Raw genomic sequence first — 16,113 nt, forward strand, 5'->3', positions numbered from 1 at the left:
ACCCTAGCCACTGAAAGAGGCCTAGGCATGCACCGGCATCATCAACATCCACATGAAGTCAACGAGGAGAGGATTGCCATGAAAGCTAGTAGGAGGAAGCTGTGGTCACCAAGGGAGGATACTAACCTGGTAGAAACAGCGAATCGGTCCTGGCAAGTGGGGATGAAGAAGAGCGCTCTATATCAACTGCTGCACGCCGCCCTGCCAGGAAGAACGCAGGAGGCTATCAAACGACGGCTGCTTATGCTGAAGTGGGATTCAGCACTCTCCACTTCCCAGGCACGACCCACTGCTGATTGCTCTCTCCAATCTGGAGAGACAACCATCTTTAAAGAACGGAGTCTCCTGGATGATGGGATGGCAGGTCCAATCCTATTCGAACCAACACCGGAATCTTCTCTACTACTGGAACCCGTAGTACAACGCTCAGCGACGAGGATATGGTCGCACGAGGAGGAGTCAGTGCTTCGAGCCACGGCGGATTCCCTCTGGAAGGAGGGTTCAACCAGGAAAGATCTGGCATCGTGGATAAAGCCGACCCTACAACATCGATCGATGGAAGCCATCAAGAAGAGGCTGACGTCGATTAAGTGGAAACCTCCTGTGATCCTACCCACACCCCCCCTGCAAAGTACTAAACCTCCTACCCGGCCCTCTGTCACCCAGACACCTAGCACATCACCGGCTACGGAGGTGGACCCATATACGACGTGGAAACTGAGGTTGACAGACATCATCCTCAGTGACCTGAAGGAACCATCTATTCAAGCGGCCAGTCTAAGGGAGCTAACTCGTAACCTGCGGGATGGAAAGATCACGGCCAAGGAAGGAGCTAAGCTGCTGGAGGAGATTGTTACTCAAATCTTCCCGATAGTTTGGCAACGGAAAGACCCCAGGCCGGTAAAAGAACATCCCCGAGAAACATCAAGGGAGCTTCGGAGAAGGCAGTATGCCTCAATACAGCGTCTCTGGCATCTTGGCCGTAAGGATGCGGCCAAGGTTGTATTGGAATGGAGTTGGAGAGAGCCTGCCTTTGGATCGAAGCAAGTACCACCTGGCTTGGAGGACTACTGGTCGAAGGTGATTGGGGAGAAGGGCCCACCGGCTAAGATAAGCTCTAGGACGTGGGTGGGACAGCACTGGGCGATATTGGACCCAATCGGGGTTGAAGAACTCCGAGAGAGCCTGAAATCGCTAACCACTTCTGCGGTTGGGCTGGACAAGGTGTCGGCGAGTACTCTACTGGCTTGGCACCTTCCATCGCTTGCCAGCCTATTAAACATCATCCTCCTAACAGAGAACCTGCCATCTTCACTGGCAACAGCTCGGATTACCCTCATACCTAAGGTGCAAGTTCCGGCTGCTGCAAGTGACTTTAGGCCGATTGCAGTCACGCCTTCCCTGACGAGAGCTTTGCACAAAATATTGGCATGACGGATGAGGGACCAACTGAGTTTTTCCACCTCCCAGTTTGCCTTCTTGCAGAAGGACGGGTGCCTAGAGGCAACTTCGATCCTCCATGCCGTCTTGAGGAACTGCCATGATAACATACGACCAATGGCTCTGGCGTTCCTTGATCTCTCGAAAGCGTTCGATACGGTGACGCACAAGGCTCTGGGGGAGGCTGCAGAACAGGCTGGGCTGCCGCCCCCGATGTTGGAATATCTGGGAAACATCCTTCACGAGTCGGAATCGATGGTCGGATCGAACAACATCCGATCGGGGGTCAGACAGGGAGATCCACTCTCGCCAATTCTTTTCATTCTAGCGATGGAGAAGCCGATCTCCGAGGCCATCAGGGACATAGGGGTGGGACTGGAGTCTTACCTGCTGCATCCGATCATCTATGCGGATGATATGATCCTGATGGCCGAGTCGGCCCCCGACCTCCAGGCAAAGCTGGACGGACTGACAGGAGCCCTGGAAAGCATGGGCATGACTATTAACGCCCGGAAGTCTGCTGCCATCTCGATGGAGAAGGATGGGAGGAGCAAGTCCCTGCTGCTGATGCCCACATACTATAATGTTGGAGTGGGCCGAATCGGGCCATTGGGGGTAATGGATACCCAAAATATCTGGGCCTTACCTTCAACAGGATGCCTGAGAGCGTAATGTACGTGGAAGTCTGTAATACAATAGAAGTTCATTCAAATACTGCGGCGCTAGACCATGTAGGGCTTTATAGGTAATAAGCAAGATCTTAAAGTTAATGCGATGCTTTATAGGTAACCAGTGCAAGGTTGACAGAACCGGGGTTATATGCTCATACTTTTTTGTACGTGTAACTCGAGCTGCCGCGTTTTGAACCAGTTGCAGTTTTTGTAATAGGCCCGCAGGGCAACCACCTGAAAGTGCATTACAGTAATCTAGTCTCGATGTCAGGAATGCATGAATTAATTTCTCTGCATCTGACAGTGACAGCATATGACGTAATTTAGATATATTCTTAAAATGGAAAAATGCAATTTTACAGGTGTTGGCGACATGGCTTTCAAATGACAGATTAGTATCGAATACAACGCCAAGATTCTTACCTGATGACAGGATTTTATGGAGCATCCGTCAATCGTTAAGCAGTAATCTTGATTGTTACGTATAGCGGTTTTCGGTCCAGTAAGTAACACTTCGGTTTTGTCCGAGTTTAGTAGAAAAAAATTGTTACTCATCCAAGTTTTTAAGTCAACTATGCATTCCTTTATTCGATGAAACTGCTGGGTTTCATGAGGCTTCGAGGAAATATAAAGTTGAGTTTCATCAGCATAACAGTGAAAGCTAATTATGTGTCGCTTTATTAAATCTCCTAGAGGTAGCATGTATAAAGCGAAGAGCAGAGGCCCCAAGACTGAGCCCTGTGGTACACCGTACTGGACTTGTGATTTGCGGGACACCTCATTGTTTATTGCTACAAATTGAAAAAGGTCGGATAAATAAGACTTAAACCATTTCAATGCTATTCCGTTAATGCCGACGTAATTGTCGAGTCTATTTGGGAGTATGCTGTGGTCAATGGTGTCAAATGCAGCACTAAGGTCTAGCAGCACAAATACCGTAATTTCCGGACTATAAGCCGCAACTTTTTTCCCACGCTTTGAACCTCGCGGCTTAAACAATGATGCGGCTAATATAAGGATTTTTCCCGCTTTCAATTTTTTTTTTTTTTTAAACATTCTGTGACGTGCTCAGTTTTTGGGCGGAATGAAGCTTTCATTAGACAAATGAAATTGCCGAACGGGTTAAGATCAAACAACTTTTTTGTTTACTATTTAGATTAAATCGAGCGCGCTCAAACTTCCCGTCATTCTGATTTCGGTAGTCATTTTGTCACCCTCATCATGGCAAAGACACGGAGAAATGCATATGATGCAGCTTTCAAGTTGAAAGCGATTGATCTGGCTGTTGGAAAAGGAAATAGAGCTGCTGCACGGGAGCTTGGTCTTAATGAGTCGATGATAAGACGTTGGAAACGGCAGCGTGAGGAATTGACTCAGTGCAAAAAGACAACTAAAGCTTTCAGAGGAAAGAAAAGCAGATGGCCCGAACTAGAAAATGAGCTCGAAGACTGGGTCAACACACAGAGAGCAGACGGCCGAGGTGTTTCAACTGTGCAGATCCGACTGAAAGCCAAAACAATCGCCACCGCAATGAAGTTTGAGGATTTTAGAGGTGGACCATCGTGGTGTCTCAGATTTATGAGACGTAAAGGCCTGTCCATCAGGGTACGGACGAGTCTATGTCAGCAGCTCCCTCCCGACTACGAGGAAAAAGTTTCAAACTTCCGCAAATTCACTGATGCAAAGATAGCGGAGCATTCCATCGGCCCGCACGACATCATAAATATGGACGAGGTTCCTCTGACGTTTGACCTGCCTCTCACTCGGACTGTCAACAGGAAAGGCGAATCATCCGTCACACTGAAAACAACTGGGCATGAAAAAACGCATTTCACCTGTGTTCTGAGCTGCACGGCATCGGGAGAAAAGCTTCCACCGATGGTGATTTTTAAACGCACGACGATGCCGAAAGAAAAATTCCCGAGAGGAATTGTTGTGAAAGTCAACAAGAAAGGATGGATGACGGAAAGCCTAATGCATGAATGGCATACGGAGTGTTACGGCAAGCGACCGGGAGGATTCTTTCACAGGAACAAGGCATTGCTCGTTTTGGACAGCATGAGGGCCCACATAACAGATTCGGTGAAAGAAGCCATCAAGAGGACAAACTCAATTCCAGCTGTGATTCCTGGAGGCACAACAAAGTATTTGCAGCCACTCGACATCAGTGTAAATCGTGCATTTAAGGTGGCGCTCCGTGTTCAGTGGGAGGCTTGGATGACAAGTGGGGAGAAATCCTTCACTAAAACGGGCCGCATGCGAAGAGCAACTTATGGTCAAGTCTGCCAGTGGATCCTGACAGCGTGGAGCATTGTCAAAAAATCCACTATAATCAGCGGGTTTCGAAAGGCTGGGCTGCTGCGTGTTGAAGAGGGCTCAGCGGGGGATTTGCCTCCGGATGAAAGTGACGAGAGCGACAATGAAAACGATCCAATATCGGATGAAGCAATTCTGAGGATATTCAACTCCGACACCGAAGGAGATGACTTCAGTGGTTTCAGTGCACAGGAGGAGGAAGATAGTGACCAATAACTTTCGTGGTAGGCTACTGTTTACTGCTAATTTTTATATTTTTTTGTGACAAGCCGGTTTTGGTTAAAGCCAATTTATTTTTGTTACAAGCCGTGTTTCGTTAAAGACCATTTATTTTTGTTACAAGCCGTGTTTCGTTAAAGCCTGTGTAAAGTTCATTTGTTTCAATGTACCGGTAGGCACCTGCGGCTTATAGACATGTGCGGCTTATTTATGTTCAATATAATATTTTTTTTAAAATTCAGTGGGTGCGGCTTATATTCAGGTGCGCTCAATAGTCCGGAAATTACGGTAATGAAATACAGCCACGGTCAGACGCTAAAAGCAGATCATTTGTAACTCTGATCAAAGCAGTCTCTGTACTGTGACATGCTCGAAATCCAGACTGGAATTCATCATTAATGTCATTCCTTTGGAAGAAGGAGCATAATTGAGTTGAAACTACTTTTTCCAGAATTTTTGATATAAAAGGTAAATTTGACATAGGCCTGTAACTCCCTAGTTCTTTAGGGCCGAGTTTGTTTTTTTGACAAGGGGCCTTATAACAGCCACCTTAAATGCTTTAGGCACATGTCCTAATGTCAGAGATGAGTTAATAATACTAAGAAGAGGATCTATAATTTCTGGGAGCATTTCTTTCAGTAGTTTTGTAGGTATAGGGTCTATTCTTCATGTTGTTGATTAAGATGATCTAATGATTTTTGACAGTTCATCGTGATCTACTGTAGAAAATAATTGCAATTTCTCCTTAGGGGTGCTGTAGTTAGTTTGTTCAGCGGGTTTCACTTCTGGTTGCATTGTTATAATTTTTTCTGTAATATCTTGGATTTTACTAGTGAAGTAATTCATAAATTCATCACTGTTATGCTTATAATCTAGACGTTTTCATGGCATTCCTGTATTGTCGAGTACTATCCTTCCATGCTATACGAAATACCTCTAAATTAGTTTTCTTAAAGTTCCGCTCCATTTTCCGGGACGCTTTCTTTATAGCCTGAGTGTGTTCATTATACCACGGTGTTGGGCTGCCTTTTTTTATATTTTTTAAACACAGAGGAGCAACTGTGTCTAATGTTTCCGAGAAGGTAGAGTTTAAATGTTCAATAGTAATGTCAAGATCGTCAACGTTTTTACTCATGCTAGATATTTGAGACAATTCAGGCAGATTGTCGAGAAACGCATCTTTGGTAAATTAAGTAATCGTTCTACCATATTTGTAACAAGGAGTTTGATTTGCAGCCGAAGGCCAGTGAAGCAAACATAATATCAGATAATGATCCGAAATGTCTTCACTCTGCTGAAGGATTTTAACATCGTCCACATTTATACCGTAAGAAAGTAATAAATCTAAAGTATGATTACGAAGGTGAGTGGGTCCTGACACATGTTGACTAACGCCCATGGAGTTAAGAGTGTCTTTGAAAGCCATTCCCAAGGAATCTGTATCATTATCTACATGGATGTTAAAGTCACCAACGACAAGGACTCTATCTGCGGCCAGTACTAGTTCTGATACGAACCCATCAAATTCTTTAATAAAATCTGTGTGATGCCCTGGAGGCCCATATACAATAGCAAATGATTAAAAAATGTTTTGTCCTTAGTATTAGGTGTTGATACGTGAAGTACCATGACTTCAAAAGAATTGTAAATCTCATCACTACGGTAAGCAGTGAGGGGGCCAGAGAATATTACCGTGTCTGACATCGTGCTTGCGAGCTCACACACCTCTTTAATATTATCTTTAGTGATCTCCGATTGACGGAGTCTAACATCATTTGTGCCTACGTGAATAACAATCTTACTGAATTTACGATTAGCCAGGCGCTCTGGCTCCCGGTAAAAATCTGACTATGGTGGCTGGTGTCTATGTTAACAATCCGAACAATAGAATCACCCATCACTAGGGCACTTTCAGCAGGTTTCTCAGCCAGTGCGTCACTGAGCGGGGCAAACCTGTTTGAGACTTTAATCGGAACGGTTGAGTGATGTTTTGTCCTGCGACAAAATGCCGTCTCACCGTCACAAAGTTTCCCAGCTGCAGGGGATTTTCAACCGGAACCGAGCTGTGTGCGCTAACATTGCTCGCATCCGAAGTGTTTTCTACAGTCGTAACACTCTTACTAACTTCAAATAAAGATTGGATGCGAGACTCTAATTCTAAGATTTTCTCCGTCAGCCTAACTACTAACTAACTTCATTTATCGCATGTAAAATCCTCGCCAATGACTGAGAAGGCTAAGCTTAACATATGACATGAGGTGGAAGTAGCAACAATATGAATAGAAGCCATGACTCACCGGGTATGAAGTGCAATCCTAACTTATCAAGGTTGCTTGATGAGTCTTAGTATATACGCCAGATAAGCAGTGGTCCTAATTTATTATACTCAAAATTTTCACAAAACCTCCTTTCTGAAAGGGGCCATTGGACTAAGTTATCTTTTTCATTTTTGATCCAGACAAAAATAACTCAACTACCAACATGAACACCCCCTTAAACCACTGAAACACCCCTGCCCCATCCTACCTCCCAACCCTGTAGATACAAAGCAGTTTTTAGAGTTTAGAGAGGTTTCGAATTGCTAAGGTTTATAAGCGTTAGGTTTAGTGCAGATTTAGTTTTAGTCATTAAAACATTTTTTAAAGCAACACTTTTGCTTGTGGTTCCCCCATGTGGTTGATTAGCGCAATTGTCTGTTACCAGTGTTGTAAATGTCGCTGTATAAGCTTCCCCGTTGGCAGCGGAATACATGTGAATTTGTTTACTAAGCTGGAGGAACCAGAGAATGCAGAAACGTTGTTTTGTAAACCATATTGCACCCTACTCCAGGCAGGGGATGGGCGGGGCAGTGTGTACCAACCCAAACACAGAAATAACAGAGTGTGCTTGCAGCCGCTATGATGGTGCTCAGTTAGTAGCGCTAGTCGAATTTGACCAGTTGTTATACCATTGAAATTGGTAGAGAATTTTATTTTAAGGTAAAAAGTGTTGCTTGAAGTTGTTTAACAAAGCTTGATATCCTATCCGACATAAAAGTTCTATAATCTATAATCCAAGCACAAACTGTACCAAACTGTTACTCTTTATTAAACCTATTCTTGTCTTCTCCTGGGAACCATCCGTTAAAGAACTAAAGAGCTAAAGCTTACAGCACCTGGTATTTCCAGGCGGTTTGCCATCCAAGTACTGACCAGACCAAACTCTGCTTGGCTCTGAGATCAGACAAGAGCCGGCGTTCTTTTTTTGTAATATAACATCTTTACATAATATTTACATGAACATTAAAGAAGCAAAATAAAACCGCATTAAAATCTATTAAATCACAATATACTTGTTCTGAAAAAACATTCTAGTGTCATTCAACAGTTTTTTCCATTTAAAATACTCATGCAGTCTTTTCATCACAACGCAGACATCCAAAACTTCTCATCAACATTATCCACCGATTTATAAACGTTTTATTTACACACTTCTTTCTCATCCAAACATCACCACTCTGTCCCATTCCATTATATTTTCATCCCACTCCTCAGTCAGATCCTTAACCAAACATTTACATTTCTCTAAAAATCCCTTCAATTCTTTACTATATAAAAACACATGTAATAACCATTCTTCTTTTCTTGGCACACTTTACACAAATCACTTTGTTCAATCACAATCTTATTTAAAATAACATCAGTAAAAACCACTCTGTGTCTTATAAAATATTCCAAACATTCTAACTTTATCTTCCTCTCATATTTCTCCATATACATTCTTCTTTTGGATCTTTGAATTTTTTCACCCAATATTTATTCGTAGTCGGCTCTTTAAAAACATCATCTCTTAAAACACAATAAAACATTTTTACAGTACATTCTTTAAAATCATGCCTTTGTTCTCCCGATTTTACAGTGATATTTTTTTCTTTTGTCTCTTCTTCCATACACTCTTTTCTTTCAATCCATTCTTTAGGTATTGCTTTCTTATGTGATTTCAGTGATTTCATATTGATTTGTTATTTCCTGGACATTATATTCTTCCTTGGCCTCCTCCATCGCGTCTATAATATTTTGTGTTTTTAAAAAACCTTCTTTAAACTCAAATAGAACGTCTCTTACTTTTATTATTCCATCTTCCATCCATTTCTTAAAAACAGTTATTTTATTTGATGTAAAATGTTATTTAAAAACAGAGGTTGGTTTAAAATATTCTCTCTCTCTAGTGGCTTGTACTCAATTTTTTATAAAATCTTTCCCCAGGCATTTCTCTATAGAATTCAGGTAGTCTTTCTGTCATCCAAATGTTTGTTTTCATTCACAATGTGACCTCTCCCATGTTCAAATCTCCACATTTGTTTAAAAAGTGTTGCATTGTTTTCTTCCACTCAGTTTTCTTCTCTTTATTTAATTATTTCTTTACAATGTCTACTCTCATAGCATTTTTACTAGAGTTGAGCCGGATACTCGGCTGAAACGAGTATCCGGTACGGATAAAGCACTTTTGCCGAGTACGAGTATCATACGAGTAATACGAGTCAATATCTGTGCTCGGATTGAATAAAAATCCTCATTGTGTTGCTGACTGTGTCCCGCTCTGCTCACTCACACACAGAACACTGAGAAGAGAACAGCGCTCTGTCTATCTGTCTCTCCCTCAGTCACTCAGGTTTGCGGGTCTTTTCCGTTAACATTTAGGGTTTCTTCACGTCAGGTTTGTTTTTTATTTCGGTTTGTAGTACTTACTTATTAACCAGTAGAGTTTGGTAAACGTGGGGTTTGTTCAGATGTGGTGCTTGGTAGAATGCGCCTCGCGTTGCGTCTCTGCCTGTCGGAGTTTATTTTTCTTTTTTAAACCGTCAGCTGTAGAGTTGAGCCGGATACTCGGCTGAAACGAGTATCCGGTACGGATAAAGCACTTTTGCCGAGTACGAGTATTATACGAGTCAATATCTGTGCTCGGATTGAATAAAAATCCTCATTGGGTAGCTGACTGTGTCTGCGTTCTGTGATAGTCACAGCGCCCCTCCACTACACACATACAGATGTATTGTGTTGCTGACTGTGTCTGTGTTCTGTGATAGTCACAGCGCCCCTCCCCTACACACAAACAGATGTATTGTGTTACTGACTGTGTCTGTGTTCTGTGATAGTCACAGCGCCCCTCCTCTACACACATACAGATGTATTGTGTTACTGACTGTGTCTGTGTTCTGTGATAGTCACAGCGCCCCTCCCCTACACACATACAGATGTATTGTGTTACTGACTGTGTCTGCGTTCTGTGATAGTCACAGCGCCCCTCCCCTACACACATACAGATGTATTGTGTTACTGACTGTGTCTGTGTTCTGTGATAGTCACAGCGCCCCTCCTCTACACACATACAGATGTATTGTGTTCCTGACTGTGTCTGTGTTCTGTGATAGTCACAGCGCCCCTCCCCTACACACATACAGATGTATTGTGTTACTGACTGTGTCTGTGTTCTGTGATAGTCACAGCGCCCCTCCCCTACACACAAACAGATGTATTGTGTTACTGACTGTGTCTGTGTTCTGTGATAGTCACAGCGCCCCTCCCCTACACACATACAGATGTATTGTGTTACTGACTGTGTCTGCGTTCTGTGATAGTCACAGCGCCCCTCCTCTACACACATACAGATGTATTGTGTTACTGACTGTGTCTGTGTTCTGTGATAGTCACAGCGCCCCTCCCCTACACACAAACAGATGTATTGTGTTACTGACTGTGTCTGTGTTCTGTGATAGTCACAGCGCCCCTCCCCTACACACATACAGATGTATTGTGTAACTGACTGTGTCTGTGTTCTGTGATAGTCACAGCGCACCTCCTCTACACATATACAGATGTATTGTGTTGCTGACTGTGTCCGCAGCTCTCTCTCTCCGTCTCTCCCTCAGTCACTCAGGTTCGCTGGTCTTTTCCGTTAACGTTTAGGGTTTCTTCAGCGTCAGGTTTGTTTTTTATTTCGGTTTGTAGTACTTACTTATTAACGAGAAGAGTTCTGGTAAACGTGAGGTTTGTTCAGACGTGGTGCTTGGTAGAATGCGCCTCGCGTTGCGTCTCTGCCTGTCGGAGTTTATTTTTCTTTTTTAAACCGTCAGCTGGCTCTAACCAGTTTTTAATTAAAAGTTAAAAAAATAAAGTTATGTTGAGATGAAAACTCTTGTTCATTACATTTTACTTCATAATTGCAACCGCATGTGTTGTATTCATTGTTGCCAAACTTGTTCTGAATATAGTTCGTTTGTTATCGTGATCAAAACCATTGATCTGAAGCTCAATGCTGATGCTGTCATGTAAATAGTTTTATAATCAGCATTAAATATAACAATTTCTGATCAACCCATATCAATTGCATGCTTAAAATAACATACCGGTTAAAGCCCCGCCCATATCAAGACAACCCGACCCACTTCCGGGTTAAATCCCGCCCATTTCCGGGTTAGGCCCCGCCCAGTCCGAGTACAGATACGAATACAGATAATTCATATGTTTGACAGATACAGATACGGATACAGATAATGCTGTACTCGCTCATCCCTAATTTTTACTTTGTTCCAAATCCATTAAACCCATACCTACCTTTTATAAATTCACTAAAATCGTGTTATAGCCCGCCCACATGTCCATGTGGCCTCCACATGGGTCTTATCTGGGTTTTGTGGGCATGGGGTCAAAGTGGGCTCTTTGATGGTCTTAATAAGGGTCCCATCTTGGTAAAGGTTGTGAGCTCAAGTTAGATTGCACATTTTTAATTTTTTGAGGGCCCTGTTTGGGCTACACTTGGGCAATATTACATATTTAAAATCACCTTTTTTGCAGGTGGTTTATTTTTAAATGGTAACTGCCATAAATATAGAAAATAAAAACATTTAATCGATTAAATGTTTCACATTTTAAATATTCTTAAAATAGTATTAAATAATTTAACATGATATTAATTTATGATTATAAAAATGTATGTACCACAAAAAAATATTCAACAAGGAGACCATACAGATTAGTACGGAGCCCTTTTAGGGACATGGTGGTGGAAAAAAATGAGAGGGAAGAGAAGAATATTTTTTAAAGCTTTTGCGTTATTTGGCAAAATTTTCTTGTTCCCCCAAAAAACATTGCGTTATCTCGCAAAACTTTTGTGTTCTCTCGCAAACATATTTGCCTTATCTCGCAAAACATTCAACCATCCTGTTATTCCGCTTCGTACATTAACAATGGAGCGGTTCATACTATATTCCCGGACCAATAACTTGTGAGCTAAACGTTGTTATAACACAAACAACACATTATTCCTTAGACAAGGATCAACAACCTAGTCTTCCTCAAAACGAGAATATTAATGTATCTCTTCATGAGCAGGCGACATGGGGTAGTCCAAAGAGACCGTCTACAAAATGACTGTAAATCCGAAAAGCGCTATTAATAACTTAAATGTTACACACTGTAGTCTCACCAAATTTAGATTACACATTAATGGCCTCCTGCTGAATCTAAACTTGTTTTAGTTATACTACATTATGTAGCACTGAAGTTAATTACTATTTTTATTAGCCTAATGATCTCCGAGTTTTGCCCTTCCCGCATGAGGCTCGATTTGTTGAAAATTTGAATGAGGTGTCATTTGTGTTATAATAACGGTTTATTCACTAGTTATTAGTCCGGGAATCTGCGTATATAAACCAATGTTTGCGGAGCTAGTATCAAACTCAGCCAGCAGGACATTAAACATGAAGTGTTTGTTCGAATTCAAATGGTTTGACGGGAGGGAACGCAAAAGTTTTGCGAGATAACGCAATGTTTCTCGGAACGCAAAGATTTTGGGAGATAACGCAAAAGCTTTAAAAAATATTTCTCTTCCCTTTCATTTTTTTCCACCACCATGTCCCTAAAAGGCCTCCATAAATTAACACAGTTGGATAGAAGGGATACAAGCAAAGGCTGCGAAATCTTGCCTTATGGGTGCTGCTTTCCCCCTTAAACCTAAAACCTTGTGAGATAAGTCCTTCAAGCCATAACCGATTAACACACAACTTCCCGCCTTTCCACACACGTTCGTCACTAGTACAACAGGAAGGAGCAAATCTGCATCAAGGTATAATCATCTCATGGTAAGACAATATTTCTTGTTATATTCATGTTTTCTGTTGCTTTTATATAGTGACATTTAAAAGATTCTGTTTAGTTTTAGATTAGCTAAGTAATTGTGTCATCGTTTACTTCCATGGTCGTTAAGTCGACTAGTCAAAATGAATAAAACATTGCCTAGAAAACTTTAGATTTCATGCAAAAATCATATAATTTGGGCCGAAATGCCTCGATCAAGTGTCAGTATTCAATAATACGAAACCCTGAACATGGCCTGAGTGCTACTTATACTACTCTGTGTATACAGGCCAACAGGACAATTGGTGCAGGTTCGGACGAACTATCTGCACATTTGACATTACAGCTGGAAAATGGCACTGCAGGTGCAGAGGAACAAAACACATAATAGGTTGTGTCCATTGATACCTTTGTATGTAGTGGCTTTTACATGAGCATCCCCAGCTGCTACAAAATGCAGTGGAGACCACAAAAGAAGAAATTGAAGACATTGAGGAGAAAATTGTTTGTCCGAATGACATCCAACAGCATTTTGAACAGTCACATAGTGATATTATTACACAGACCAGTGACAGGAATCTGCACGGACCACGGGGATGCCCTCTTCAGTTTTAAATATGCTCCCACAGTTTACATCTCTGACATCGCTGGACGTGTTGCCAGACAAGTCAACAATCGCACTTAGCAGAGATTCTTCCAGCCACATGAAGGAAGGGTATATGCACAAACAGACAAAAACATTCACTGGCAGCTGCAGGAAAATGAACTGCAAATCTTGAGTGGATGAAGAACATCTGGAGGAAACTAAGAAATACAGAAGAATCAAAACAAACGGACCAATTCTCTTGTCCACACCCTGAGACTATATGGGGAGTCTGCAGACCAGGAGCATGCAGTTTTGTGCCCCAGGCAGTTTTACATCCCCTGCTGTTCCTTCTGTACCACTCCGCTGGCAGCAGAGTGGTACAGGTCAACCAGGCCAACTGCGAGCTAAGAGAGGTTAGGATCTCCGACGGGACAGGCAAGGTCAAGGTGAAGCTATGCGACAGATTCGTCAACCAGGTGGAGAAAGACTTGTCGTACGCTTTCAGGGCCTGTGCACCGGTCCATCGAGCACCATTGAGGACTTGGACGTCTCGGAGGAAGGAGAGCAGAATGACACCTCGAAGGAACTTTTCAGCGCCACCGTAAAGATTGTGTGGAAGTACCGGTTCAAACAGAGGCAGTTCGTGGAGAAGTCCGAGACGCACAGGTGCAGGCTCAAGCAGGGGGCTTGTCGTTTTCCACGTCTTTTGCGGGAAAGGCCATCTTGTCGACTGACGATGACGAACACAGTGTGACGCTGACAAGCTCTGCACTGTCCACGTACCTGCGTCGCGCCGGACTCGGCGATATCTTTACTGGTGCCGAAGCTATCGAGGATCACTTTCTCCAGTCTGCGCCGTTTGACTTGAAAGTGAGCGTCAACGGCTTTCTCGTATCCATCCGTCCTTCAGACAAGAGTGGCGGTTCAGGCACGGGAGAGCTGTGGGACACTAACGAGACACAGGAAGCGCAGCCGGCAGAGGAAGGCCAGGCAGAGCAAGGCGGCACGTCGGCTGCTGGTCCGGTGGCCTGAAGAAGGGTCATTCAACGGTCCGTCACATCGGTTCGTGTGAACAGCCGATGTGTTTTCGTTTACCTTATTAATTTGTTTTTATTGCAAAAGTGTTCAATAAACGTTTCCTGTTTTCTTCAATCCTATTTGATCTGTCTGCTTATTTCACTAAAAGAAGGGAGTTGAGAAATGTTTTTAAAACTAATGTGTGAAAAGGAGAAATCAAAAATTATATTAAAAAGTTAATTAACATCTTGCGGAAAAAAAATAGATGACGCCGAATTTCTGCAGTGTCTGAACTTGGTGCCTCGTAAATATATAGCCTTTCGCATAAGCGCCTGGGTTTGCTATTCCGACAATTCGTTGACGTTCTATAAATGTCCTACTTAATAGGGATGAGCGAGTACAGCATTATCTGTATCTGTATCTGTTAACCATATGAATTATCTGTATCCGTATCTGTACTCGGACTGGGCGGGGCCTAACCAGGAAGTGGGCGGGATTTAACCCGGAAATTGGGTCGGGTTGTCTTGAGATGGGCGGGGCTTTAACCGATATGGGTTGATCGTAAATTGTTATATTTAATGCTGATTAGAAAAATATCTACATGACAGCATCAGCATTGAGCTTCAGATCAATGGTTTTGATCACGATGACAAACAAACTTAATACAGAATAAGTTTTGCAACAATGAATACAACAAATGCGGTTGCAATTATGAAGTAAAATGTAATGAACAAGAGTTTTCATCTCAATAATAAAAATAAAATAACTTTATTTTTTTAACTTTTAATTAAAAACTGGTTAGAGCCAGCTGACGGTTTAAAAAAGACAGGCAGGGACGCAACGCGAGTCGCGTTGTACCAAGCACCACGTCTGAACAAACCCCACGTTTACCAAACTCTACTGGTTAATAAGTAAGTACTACAAACCGAAATAAAAAGCAAACCTGAAGCTGAAGAAACCCTAAATGTTAACGGAAAAGACCCGCGAACCTGAGTGACTGAGGGAGAGACGGAGAGAGAGAGCTGCGAACACAGTCAGCAACACAATACATCTGTATGTGTGTAGAGGAGGGGCGCTGTGACTATCACAGAACGCAGACACAGTCAGCAACACAATACATCTGTATGTGTGTAGAGGAGGGGCGCTGTGACTATCACAGAACGCAGACACAGTCAGCTACCCAATGAGGATTTTTATTCAATCCGAGCACAGATATTGACTTGTATTACTCGTATGATACTCGTACTCGGCAAAAGTGCTTTATCCGTACCGGATACTCGTTTCAGCCGAGTATCCGGCTCAACTCTACTACTTAATATTTTAACACACTCCATACTGATGCAACACATGGACGAAATGTCAAAGTTTCTGAATAAGCTGCCGCTTCAGACACAGGCCCCGTCCAACCAGTCTCGTTTTAAAATGCTGAAGCTATAACTCAGGTGACAATAAATTTTACGCTTTAAAACCTTCTTCTTTAAACTAACATACATAGTTACAATTGTATTTCGACGAGTCATAATTATAATTTGACTAGTCACATTGATAATTAGAGATATCTGCAATTATAATTGCACTAGTAAGAAATCTGATTCGAGATATCTGTAAATATGTTTTGACTAGTGAAGGGTTTTATATATTTTATCTGCGTTCTATATGTTTTATCTAAGGGTTTATATCAATTACATTTTCTGTGTGTGTTTTTATATGATTATTACTTATTACTGCTTACCTTATATAACATTACATT

The sequence above is a fragment of the Triplophysa dalaica genome, unplaced genomic scaffold, assembly GCF_015846415.1.
Source record: "Triplophysa dalaica isolate WHDGS20190420 unplaced genomic scaffold, ASM1584641v1 Contig5, whole genome shotgun sequence".
Taxonomy (NCBI): Eukaryota; Metazoa; Chordata; class Actinopteri; order Cypriniformes; family Nemacheilidae; genus Triplophysa; species Triplophysa dalaica.